Source organism: Phodopus roborovskii, unplaced genomic scaffold, assembly GCF_943737965.1.
Source record: "Phodopus roborovskii unplaced genomic scaffold, PHOROB, whole genome shotgun sequence".
Taxonomy (NCBI): Eukaryota; Metazoa; Chordata; class Mammalia; order Rodentia; family Cricetidae; genus Phodopus; species Phodopus roborovskii.
Window position 1 is genome coordinate 1,966,128 of NW_026125281.1, and position 13,382 is coordinate 1,979,509.

Sequence of the window (13,382 nt, forward strand, 5' to 3'; positions counted from 1 at the left end):
ATTGCAGACCTTCCCATTCCCATTGTTCTTAAGTAGATATTTCACCTTCAGTTCCTGGCAAGTCTACTGTGTATCTGATCTGTTAAACAGTATCTTTATAAATTCACTCACACAGCCGATAGAAGCAACGCCTGGAAATTTCCATGTGCAATTCTAGCAATCAGTATGCTGAGACAAGAAGACAGCTATGACTTCCAGGATAGCCTGGGCTACCATGTAAGCCTACCAAAAAACTAAGACTGTAAAATAGATTAAAAGAGAAAAATATCTTATTCTAGATTTTTCATGGATATATATGTATGTATGTATGTATGTATGTATGTATGTATGTATGTCTGTTTTGTCCTTTTCTCAGGTCCTGGGCCATGTGTGATACTAGCACCTTTCCTTGGCAGTCCATCTGCTCACTTGTAACTCTACTTACTGTGATTTGTCATTGTCTGTCAACTTTCCTTATGCCTAATTCCATCCATGCTCAACTTTATTAAAGGTTATTACAACCTAACTTTAATAATTTTAGCGTATTCTTTTTCCATTCTGACTTTCCATGTTTTGTTGTTGATAGATAGCAATCTATTATCTCTGCTTATAAACACAAATGTTTCCCTGTAATTACACTGATCTTTACTCTCAAACTAGAGGTATAGTTCATTAACCTAACATGTACAAGCCCCCGGGTCCCATCTCCAGAGTGGAAAGACACAGAGAAAGATAAATGATAGAAAGGAAGGAGGAAAGAACTATATTTGTAATTGTTTATCCGACCCTTTTGTTTGAGTTTATCTTACTCAAATTTCACTCAAAGACTTTGTTCCCAACAGCATATTTTCAAGCACTAGTTCTGCCCATTTGCTTTCTCTACTAGATGGATGTTTATTGAATGTACATAAGGACTTCTCAATATATCTCTGTCCCTTTCTTACTCTAGTTTCATTTCTAATGCTTTTTCTTTCAAACTCTCTTTGTATATTGTTTAATTGGTGCTTGTAACACAGATGCATGTAATATAATAGTCAACAAAAGTTTGAATTGGGTTACAGAATGATTATCATGTAGTCTTGTTATATAGTTTATTTTTCTGATAAAGCACTAGGATCTGTAACACTCCAAAATAATTTTAAGTTTCCAAAGACAATGTTTTCTTTCAGAGAATATACTTTTGTGATTAAAGCTGGCCTCAGGCACTTTGAATTTTATTTTACACTATACAGTTCCAAGGAGCCAAAACCAAAATGTTCATTGTCCCTGCAATGGATCAGCCATTTCTGATCAACTCTTGTTCCTGTCCTACTGATCTCTGTGACCTATCATCATGCCTGGGGGACTTGGCTTCTATGATTTATCCTAAGGATCCACACAGGCTGTCAAAGTTGTGTTCATTTTCTCTTCCCTTCACTACAATGATTTACCCCTGCAGTCAAAAACCTACAAACCTACGGGAACAGTAAGAACTTGTGGGCTTACCTCTCTAGGTTTCCTTCTTTTCTAACTCTCTTATATCTTTTATTTTTCAAGACAGGTTTTCTCTCTCTGTTTCTAGTTGTCCTGAGTCTTTCTCTGTAGACCAGGCTGAAATTGTTCTTGCCTGTGCCTCCCCAGTGCTGAGAAATAAATCTGTGTATTGTAACACCCAGGGTTTTTTGTTTGTTGTGCTTTGATTTTGCTTTTTAGCTTTGTTTTGAATTTATTGTATGTGTGTGAATGTTTTGCCTGCGTGAGTATCTGTACATCACAGGCATACCTGGTATAACTGAAAGCCAGATGAGGGCAATGAATCTCCTGGAACTGGAGTTACAGGTGATTGTGGGCTGTCATGTGGATGCTGGGAATTGAACCTGGGTCCTGAGAGGATCCAGTGCTCTTACACCCTGAGCCATCACTCCAGCCTCCATCTTAGTTTCTTACACTTGAAAATATCATACAAATTTTTATCAATGTTGCTCTGAATTTCTTTATCCACTATTTCTGGAAACAACACCTGCAAAGAACTTATGTAACTAGTACACTTACATGTACACAGTATTTAGGTCAGGTACAATGAAGTGTAAGCTACAACTGTGTCATGATCTTTGAAAATCCACCACTCAGTCATAGACCTGACATTGTTTGTTTGTTTGTTTGTTTATTCAAAGCAGTGTCTTAATATGTAGCTCTGGATAGCCTAGAACTCTCTTTGTAAGCCACCTGTCACTGAACTCACAGAGATCTATCTGTCTGTTCTGATTGTCTCTGCCTAGAGAGTGTTGTAATTAAAGTCATGTTTCACCATGCCCAGAAGTCAGTCATTTGTTTATTTATCTGTTCAATACAACATTGTCTCTAGCTCATGAAAAATTCTTTGGGGGAAATAGTTTAAAATCAATTGGATAAAATACTGCCATTATTTTTTTTCATTTTTTCCAGAAAAAAATTTGAGATAAGCATCCAATGAATTGCAGTAATTAAGATAAACATATAAATTCTATCTGAAGAGTGGAAGAAACCACCAAACAGTGATGAAGCAAACAGAGTTTCTGGGAAAGTGTTGAATGTACTTAAGGATAAATTTATATAAATGACCATGTCATATTATACAGGGCTGCTCTTTTGACGTGTGAACTGATTGGTTACCTATCTTCCTGCAGAAAAAATGGTTTTCTAATAATTACAAATAGAATACTCATTGGATATTTTTATACATTATTTTTAAATACAACAATAAAAGTTGGGGCTGAATATAAAATGTGTATGCATAATGCATATGTTCCTGATATTTTAATATTTAGCAGCATTGTTAAATCTTCTTTATGTAATAAAGAAACTTTTTAAGTCAAAGCTGTATTTAGTCATTAAACAAAGGTTTGAGGTCAAAATAGAACATTTGAGTTTCAAATCTTCAAAAAAAAATTTCAGGAAGGACCTCTTTTGATCATTCAAAAAATTGTTATTCAGAATCATGCCAAAAATTACAGAACAGTATTCTTAAAATAAATGCTTATTGTTCTAAATATATGAGATTGTTACATTTTGTGTTTGGGCCACGTTCTTAGGATGTATGCAGCCTATAGGAGATTAAAGATTGGAGCCCACAAGTCAGAGAAGTCTAGTAAAATGAGAAAAACTAAAAGAAGACTGATGACGTTTGTAAGGTCAATAATTGATATTCAATGTGTGCATTTTAAAATTCCAAAATGGATCCTTCATAAAAGAGCTACATAGCTTCATTATTTGTTTGAGATTTAATTCATATTTTTGTTTTAACATGACATTTGCTTCTATATCTATGATTCATTCAAATTATTTTTAATATAAATTTAAATAATCACAAATTGTTCATTTTATAAGCAACTATGAATATCTGAAAACACCAACAAAAAAATTCAATAATAGTTTATAAAGACAAAAAAACCTAGATTTGGTGTCTGATTTTGAGTTTGAATCACTCCAGTAACTTTCCATAAGCCTGTATCCATGTTTGTTCTTGTCTATAAAATGAGGGAGGGTGACTAATGAAATTACAGACGGTCATGCTTATAACTGCTCAGTATTTTCTTAACTTCTAAAGAGTGTCATAACAGTATAAAAACACTGGGCTGTTTGACTTTGAAATTAATGCCATGAATTAATGTGAAAGTAAATCTGTTAGACCAGCACATTTTTAATAATGCATACCTAAGATACAATGAAACCACAACTAATAGCAAATAGGTTTTTATATTGCAAGTTACAATGGCAAAAGGAGACTATGAGAGTCTACTATGAATAGCTGAATGTAATTTTATCTAGATCTAGAGTAAAAAATGAATAACTCAGTAAAAATAAATTCATTAAATACTGTTTCCCATTAACGAGGTCACCAGCTTATTATCAAGTTCTACATCTAATAAATTAACTATCCACTGTTGTTTTAATTTTTGATTCTTAATTTAAGAAAATAAAACCTGAGATTTACTGACATGTGTCATAAGCAATTTTGAAAATTTAATTATTCAACTCCTTCATCTTACATGTGGAACAATCACCATTCAGCAGTTCAGAATGGTGGGCTTAGGCATACTTACAGGATAAGGTGAGTTCAGGTCTACCTGATTACAGCCTACCTGAAATCTCCTGTTATTTATCTGGAGAATACAAACAGTATATCTACCCTTTTTAACTGTTTTGGTATTTATAGATACAAAACTCAAGTAGTTAGATCTTCTTACACACAAACACTAGATATTCTAGCTGATTGACTAGAGCAGAATCTATCAGTGATCCAAATAATACAGTAGTCATTTTCATGGTCAAACTTGTGGACCCTTTAGAAATAAAAACAACCCAACTTGATTTATAAGCTTTTATGTTGTGATTGTTAATGGTGCTCCAAGTTAGTTTCCACTGTTATTTTTTTTTTTAACAAAACACATTTTTTAGACTTTTTATGATCTTGGACTTCCTACTTTAAACATAATCTGGGTAGTCCTTTTGGTCTTAGCAAATCATTTTCAGAAATGAATAAATTGTTCTATAGAAAATTCCACTAACATAATTCATTCATGAATCGGCCACTACCTTATTGGATAATGGCCAGCTCTGAAAGGACATTTGCAAGATGACAGATTAGGAAGTTACAAACTTAACAGAAAGAGACAGAATTAGAAACAGTGTATGGAGCAGAATAACTCTTGGGAATTCCAGAGATTAACCAAGAGATGTCAATGCCACTGAAAACCAAGAAATGAATGCAGCAAGAGGGGAAGAGTATTTTCTGAGCACCGTTTCGCAGCCTTCACCATGGACAGTGACTTAGCTAGGGTTAAGCGCCCACATCATGGCTCATCCCTTGAAACAGAGGAGACTGTCTGGTAGCCAGCATTCTGAATTTTGCAAATGGTATTGGTTTGATTAACTCATAGTACCGTGGGGTTGGTGAATGAACAGAGTTCGCAGGGCACAGAAGACGGATTCAGTGAGACAGAGCTGCACTTGCAGTGGATGTCAGCAGAGAGGGAGATCAGAAAAGTTGGGAGATCTTATAATCTCCTCTAGCTAAACTGGTAGAGGGTTACCTCTGTCCTGGATGCCAGCACTTAAAATAATAGGAGAGGTTTTTTGATCAGATTCTAAATGCTAGCAAAGCTCATAGTATATGAGGAAAAGAGAAATATGACCTAAGATTCCAAATAAAAGTCTGGAAACTGCCCTTAAGGGAAAAAATACTACAACATGCTTGACAAATATGAAATATAAGATTGGCAAGATGGCCTAGCTGGCAAAGCCCAGAACTTACAAGCTACTACTGCAATTCAAGCCCTAGAGCCCACATAATAAATAAATACATACATTAATAAATAAATATATGATTATATCAATTAATTAAGTGGAAAATATTTGCCCTAAGGTGTTCAAAAATCTAAAATATATAAAAGGACAATGAGTTGCATTAAGAAAATGAGTCACTAATGAAATTAGTTACTAACAAACGGATAGAAACTACAAAAACCAAAAAAACAAAAAGAAACATTTTGGAATTTAGAAAAGTAAAATAAATTGAAAAGTGCATAGAAAACACCATAAACAGACTTAAGGCTTTAGAAGAAAAACAAATAAAGCAAGAAATTGCAATTCAAAGCTATTGTGTCAAAGGATCAAAAGGAAAAACTGAATGAAAGTCTTACAAGAGACAATATTTTTAAAAAGACTTTATCCTTATTCACTTGAAGTATAAGTTCGTTAAAATTTTCACAGGATGTACATTCACTGAGTTGATGGAAAAACCTAGGTCCAACCGGCATTTTGTGCACAAGATTCAAAATTAATGTAATTTTCAAAGATTATTAATTTATCAAGAAGAGATAAAGGATACACCACACAATATACTAGGAAGTCCAAAGTACACAATTTGAATTACAGCATGCAACAGGAAGGAGATTCCAATATCTAGTATTCAATAGGAAATGCAAAATTCAGACAGGAATCATTCATTAAAGAAAATGCGTGGGGGCTGGAATAGTGACTCAAAGGCTAAGAATACTGGTGTCTTTTACAAAGGACCCTAGTGTGGTTTCCAATACTCACATCTTGGTCCACAGCTATCTAACTCCAGATTATCTGCTGTCTTCTTCTGGCCTCTGTAAAACGCCCATAGACATAAAATTAAAAAGTTTTAGAGAGCATGTGAAGGGCAGTAATTGAAAATCAAACTAAACATGGACTGAAACTAAGTGCATACAGAACACACACCACAACTGTAGGATAATATGCTCTTCTCTTGAGAGGATAGCAAAATCTCCAAGATAACCCAAGCTCCGGTACAAAACAAACAAACCAAAACAATCCACTACAATGGAAAGAAAAGATGTCAAGAAAAGAAAGCAAGTATTTAAACCTTCACAAACCTAGTAAACAGCCTGGTCTTTGGCAGGTGTCACTCCTGGTACTGAGAATGTCTTTTGTAGTTATGCATCCCAGAAAATATAGCTAAGGTGTTTTTGCTGTATCAGAAACTAAGGAGCCCAAAAGGTGCTTACTTCAAAACAACCCAACTTTATTGTACTTTGTTGTGTTGGCCATATTCCCTCCTTGCAGGATTTTCTAGAGAATCCTGGAAAGAATAATCCTAAAAGGGGTTCTGATTCATCCTGATTTAGGAGGAGAAAATGGTCACCCTAGCCCTATATGTCACAGACCTCATAAATATTCTTAAGACTGCCTCAAAACACCATAGCACAGTACCCAGTGGGCTGCTGTCTACTTTACTCCCTCGTTCTAATCTCTTCCAGGACTGTGCTGTTGTTTAAAAGCTAAATAAATTTCTGCATACATTCTCTGTATCTTAAGTCCTCTCCATGTAGAAGACACAGGAAGAGGAAACTTTTCCCAGCTGTACTATCTGATATGATAACAAGAAAAGGGAAAGTGAATAGAAATAAACATGTAGAGATTAATTAACTCACTAGTTTAAAGAAATGATAGAACTGAAAGTAAGCCACAAATTAATAAATACAAGATTAAAAATACTTTGAGACAGTAAAGATGAAATTTCAAAATACTGTCATGATTAAATAATACCAGACACAGAAGATTAAGGGGAAGAATCTTCACAACATGTAGTCTATTTATGAAGGCTCCACTAACATATTCCCTTATGAAGACTAAGACCAGGACAAGCCAAGGGTGCCCCTGTGAACATCGCTAATCAGCACATCGAGGAAGGACAGATGAGCAAGCATAGAGTCAGAAGGGAACAAGCAAAATCATATTTTTGCATATAGCAGCCTTTTGAAGAACGCAAGCACACATAACACAAGAACATACATGCATATACATATATACATAAACTCAGACCAAAACACACATACACACATAAGAGACAAACACATACATACACCTTGAAACACACAAATACAGACATTCACATATACACACATACATATACATACACATAAAACACAGATACAGACATACTTGTATATACAAGAGATACATACAGACTTACATACACACACACACAAACTCACATGAATGCTTGCTTACAAGCATACATGCATACAAACATACATACAGATACACTTACATACAACTACAGACATACTTACAGACACAAGAGATACATACAGACATACACACACACAAATGCATACATACGCAGATTCATGCATATACACATACACACAAATACACATACACAAGAAATACAGACATATATACACATACACAACTTACACAAATGCATACATACACACACACACAAAACGTTTGCAACAGATACATGTAAAAGATAATATAAGCAGTTTCAGAAGCAAATTAAACCGCATGGTCAGATACACTTGTGCATCTTAACAATGAGCAATCAGAAAAATGAAATTAAGAAAACAATTACATCTTAATAGCTTTGGACACAAGATGCTTGGATATTAATTTAACCAAAGAAGCAATAGACATGTACAATGAAAACTATAAAAACATTGCTAAAAGAAATGTAAAAGACTTAAATAAATAAAATTAGATTAAACTTCTGAAATTATAAATGCCCTAGGAGAAAACAAGGAGTAAAGCTTCATGATTTCAGAATTGGTACTTCTTGGATATGACATGAAAACCACAGGAAACAAAGGAACAAAATTGACAAATGAGAACCTATAAATCTTAAAAATGAACTTCTTAGCACTATAACACATCATAAGTGTAGGGCAACTTAGGGGGTCACAAAATTAATTCCCACTAATTTATCAAATGAATAATAACTACACTCCAACTACAAACCCCAAATAACACCATTTATAAATATGTGGATAACTTCAGATAATTTGAGTCTGGTCATGTCTGGGAGGCCATCTGCCATGATTATCGTTGGAAGGTGATGGGATTTGGGAGGTGGGGTTTAGTTAGGTTAGAGGGATTAGACTATTTTCTAAGGGCCTTCCTTCTCTGCGCCTTACCCACCCTTCAGTAAGTTATTTTTTTCTACCCTCACTCCCTGCCACGGAGTTCTGCCTCAACACAGGGTCAGAAGCCATGGGCTCGGTCAACCAAAAAGTGAGACCTATGAAATCATGAGCTCAAATCAAATTTTTCTCTTTTGAGCAATTTATCTCCCATATTTTGGCACAGATTCAAAAAGCTGACTAATATATTTGACGTTTGTAAGACTATATTAGATTTGGCCTGCAAGCATTTGATAGATGCTGACATCCCCAATAAACAGAGATGAGGGAGTCAAAAGGCCAGTGAGTGATACCCTCACATTCAACTCACCTCTATTTTAAAAGGGGAAAGAATGAATGAGAACAAAGATGTGAATAAATTAGATCATTTTTGCTGTTTGGCACAATTTTTAGGGTTGTAAAATCAGACAGTATGAATGAGTAGGTCTGAAGAGATTTCAAAAACTTCAAATTTCAGGTAACAGCTAGTTCAACAATTCCACTTCTAAATTATAATGTAAGCATGATTTTAAAGATACAGTCCGTGCATTAAGTTTACAGTAACACTACCCACCATTGCAGAAGCAGAAACAACCCATGCTCCTGTTAGTGGACAGATATATAAAAGATATGTGGTTGATCTGTGTGCATTATTCAATCTCTATCCAGAAGATAATCCTGGTAGTCATTAGGAAATGCATGAATTTTGGTATGCTACACTAAGTGTAATAGGCAGTTGTGTGGAGAAGACAAATACAGCATGAACTCACTCAAAGGAAAAGTTATTTAGAGAAGTCCAATGCACAGAAAACAAAATGACAACTGGTGTGGCCCAGAGGAGAGAAGAATAGCAAATACTTAGCGTTGAGATTCAGATGAACAAAGGAAAAAATGTTAGCAATGTGTCTTACAATGACATGAATATACTCAGCAGGACTGAACTGTACACTTAAAATGGTTTAAATGATCAGTGTTATGCTACATGTCTCCTTAATCATAGTCAATGGATACAAGAATCGATGGGTGACAGACGGTGTCTTTTTATGTTATTTCACTATGTTAATACAGATTACAGCCTGCACTGTGGTATTGAAAGGTGATCCTTCACAGGCCACTCAGGGTTTGTGAAGGATTTTTCAGTGTGTACTAAATTTGGCCTGCAGGTTTTCCATAGCTTTCTATTGGTCCCATACATAGTTAGCAGGGATCATGTGACACACTGATCCCAGTTTTATTCCAATGGTTACAATTTCATTCATGTTACATCTGACTTTCTCAAGGGTTCCTTTTCTGAACTGCTGTGACTACTTCGCAAGTTTCTCCTTGATTCACCAGCTGTGACATTAGAAAAATTTACATTTTTTTCTAGACCATAAGAGGTCCTATTACTCTCTTCTCAATTATTATATCAATCAACAAATATAGCTGTCAATTCCATTAATATCTTAAGATTTGCTCTATACATATTTCATTCACATATTTGAATATGTAGAAAAAGGAACCTTCATTGCTTGAACTGAAAAGTCTAAACTTTCAAACATCTAACATTTCAAGCAGCTAGCTTTTAATCCATATAACTGAACAGTAACATTTTCTAAAAAGGAATGTTGATTTGGGGTGGGTTCCTGTGCTCACTGCTTACATGGTGTGCATGAGGAGTTCAATGAAAAGAGAAGTATGTGGTGCATTTCTTCCCAAGATGATATATTTTTAGTGCTTGATACTTAATATTCACTCTAAAGTATGTCTATTTAGTAGCTATAAGTCTGCCTATTTCTATCACTACCCAATTCACGCATTTCCATCCTGTGTTAAAGAACATGACAATGCCTTCTGAGTCCCAATATGCTATTTATATAAATCCCCTGGAAAAGCAACTTCGTCATTATGTCAAAAACACTAAGTGAAGACAATCCACAGAGCTTTGTTCCTGGTGAGTACACAGTAACTGCTGCTAATTGTGACCTTTCTTGGTACTCGGGAACCATCCATCCATTCAGAGTGCCTTTCAAATACTTTACTGAGCATAAATGTCAAGATCTTTGGCCTTTAGGCTTAAGACTCTGTGTAACCTTTGCAGAAACATGGAACATTTGCCTTTCTGTTCCCTCCTGGTAGCACTGCTATTATCAACAATCCCTTCAAGATTATGGGCATCAAACTTAATTTCAGCATCAACCGTGCACTTGGTCAGACACTTCCTGAACACAAAAGCAAGTCACATACAGTTGTTTTGTTTTGTTGTGTGTGTGTGTGTGTGTGTGTGTGCTGTTTCTGTCATTCTTATTTAGTTCAGTATAGTATTTTTTCTTCAGAATCCTAGGTTCATCTTTCCAATATAAATAAGCTTCTCCTTGATATGCAAATCATGAAAACAAAATTAAAGTTAAAAGAATAATCTTTAACTTCTTTGATATTCATTATTCTTATTGTTTGGCATAGAGACAATTTCAAAACTTTATCAACAACATAATAAAGCCTTTTGCTTTCTTTAGTGGGTTTGAACATATGAGTGAACTTTTCAAATCAGTTTTCTTATTGCTGTGTGAAAAATATGCCTACTAATGTCTCCTTATATTTTTCCTGTTTTGTATTTTTGTACATTTCAATTTTTACTTATAGTCTGTCAAGAAATGATAGGACTGTTTTCAATAATATAGAAGAATTTCCATGTTAACTTTCACCAAAATAAATCCTGATTTCTGTGGTTATACAACTTATGAAGACTTTCCACAGGAGCCTTTCTTTCTCTATGCAGAATTGTAACCATGAGTGTTGAACTTTGGGTTCAAAGCCGGCTACTGCTAATTGGCCTATTCATATATTGCAAGTTTTGTCATTCTTTTTTTTTTAATCACATGTTAAAAATGCACCTGGGAAGTAAGTGTACGTAGCTATATTTGATGAAGTCACTCTCCTAGCGTCACATCGCTGTCTAGACAGTACATTCAAATCGGTGGCACAAATCCCTATGCCCATTCCTTTACCTCCCCAAGCTATGAAATTGTTAGCAGAGACAAAAAGCCCCAACACTTCCTTTTACTGGTGTCTTTAGGTTTCCACGCTGTCAGCCTTTTTATACTTCACATAGGACACTTTGACCAGATGTGGGAGCTCCCATTCACAGTGACCTAGTCTCTGATATCAGCTGTTTGCTGCACATTTGATTAATATCTGACTTCTGCCTGTAGCAAGCATCTGATCCTTCAAGTTGAAAGCCCAATGATCTAAGTGATCTCTCTAATTGCAATGCTCAGCAAAAAAAAAAAAAAAAAAAAAAAAATCCATCTAACTGGATATAAAGATATCATACCCATAATTATCTCACTACTGCTGACAATTTTCTAGAATAATTCACAGAACTCAGAAACATTTTACTTATATGTCAGAAGCAGAAAGCTAGCAGAGTCCCAAGTGGCAAGGGGTATAGGGTGGTGTATGGGGTATACATGAGATCTCTGGACACCAAGCTTTGCCAGTGTCTTTGAATCTGGAAGTCCTGAAAATCTTGTAGAGGAGTTATTGTTAGGAAAAGGAATTTGTTACATGCAGACACAATGGATTTTGTTTTTTGGTTTTGTTTTGGACCATCCATTGTCCTCCAATGTCTTTATAGATCCATCCATCCATCTATACCCCTTGTCTCAACTTCATGTCTTCTCCTTAAAATAATATATGTCCATGTGTTGTTTATATGCTCATACACATGTATGTGTTATACATATGTGTGTGAATGTGTGTGTGCATAAATTGCATCACATGTTCGGGGAAACGTAGATCCAAAAGGAAGCAGTAAAGGAAACAATGAAGCATGTGTGTGAGGAGTGTGTGTGTGTGTGTGAGAGAGAGAGAAAGAGAGTGTGTGTGTGAGAGAGAGAGAGAGTGTGTGTGTGTGTGTGAGAGAGAGAGAGAGTGTGTGTGTGTGTGTGAGAGAGAGAGAGAGTGTGTGTGTGAGAGAGAGAGAGTGTGTGTGTGTGTGAGAGTGTGTGTGTGTGAGAGAGAGAGAGTGTGTGTGTGAGAGAGAGAGTGTGTGTGTGAGAGAGTGTGTGTGTGTGAGAGAGAGAGTGTGTGTGAGAGAGAGAGTGTGTGTGTGTGAGAGAGAGAGTGTGTGTGTGAGAGAGAGAGTGTGTGTGTAAGGAGAATGTATGTGTGTGAGGAGAGTATGCGCTCGCGCGCATGTGTGTCTGTGTGTGTATGTGTGAGAGAGAGTATATGTGTGTGTGTGTGAGAGAGAGAGAGAGATAGAGTGTGTGTGTGTGTGTAAGGAGAATGTACATGTGTGTGAGGAGAGTGTGCATGTGTGTGTGAGAGAGAGACAGAAAGAGAGGGAGGGAGAGAGAGCGAGAGAAACCTATAGATTCCATATTGCTGTCTATGTTCATGTAGACATGAGGCTGCTCTCTGTAGCATGGCAACCTACCAGGGAGGTCCATCTCTGAAGAAATTGACTTTCTCCCAGCAACCATTGGCTGTGTATAATTTTTCAATAAAAGGTGGCATCATGTGAGCTCCTTCCTCCCACCCCTTCATGCTGTAATACTGACAAGCTTTATCTTCCAGGTCCTGTGTACTTAACCACAGTTGCTAAGTGTTCATGATGCCCTTTCCTTCCCAAATGACACTCGTCCTTGGCAGTATTCCCTGACATCTGGGCCTTACACTCTCTTCCTTCCCTCGGGATGTTCCCTGAGTCTGTTGGTAATGGTATGATATCTTACTTGGTTGTGATCACTCCACAGTCACTTATGCCATTTATCCTCTACGCTTTGATCACTAGTGAGTCTCACTCTTAACTTCACCCACTTCAAGAAGCTTCTCTGATGAGGGATGAAGGTAAACAAATCTGAGCCTATAGGATGCCTATTTCAAAGACAGTTGAAGAGCTATGTACATCTCCCTTTGGGTCTATGACCCTCCCTATACAGCCACAAGACCTTGGCCAGGTTATAATCTAAGTCACAAGTTCCCTCATTTTAAGCAGACCATGAAATTTAA